Below are 471 nucleotides of genomic sequence, written 5' to 3' on the forward strand. Positions count from 1 at the left end.
AGGCTACAGCCTAAGACACTCTATAACTTCCTCCACTAGGTTCCCAGGGGACAGGCTGTCCAAGAACAGAAGCTCAGTGGGTTCTTAGTGCAGTACCGTCAAGGAAACTTGCAGAGGTGGCTTCCTAAAAGCCAAGGTGGTATTTCCCTGATAAAGAAAGTAACAGGACCTCATTCTCCCTCCTGCGGGTGCCCACATCACCTGACCTGCCCACACTCCTGCCTGCTGTCCCTGAGCACAGTCATTATGCCTCAGGGTCAGAGGAGTAAACTCTGTGCACTTGAGAAACTTTGCCAGGACTGACTTGAGACCCAGTCTCAAGGGTGCTACAGATTCTGCAGTAGAAAAAGAAGAGTTCCCCTTCTCATTCTCTTCCCAGAGCACACCTGTTGTCATTCCCCAAGATTCTCAGGAAGCCTCATCCACCATCACTACTTCTGCAGGTTTCTCATGCACAAGATCTGATAAAGT

The sequence above is a fragment of the Galeopterus variegatus genome, unplaced genomic scaffold (genome assembly GCF_000696425.1).
Source record: "Galeopterus variegatus unplaced genomic scaffold, G_variegatus-3.0.2 Scaffold10659, whole genome shotgun sequence".
Lineage (NCBI taxonomy): Eukaryota > Metazoa > Chordata > Mammalia > Dermoptera > Cynocephalidae > Galeopterus > Galeopterus variegatus.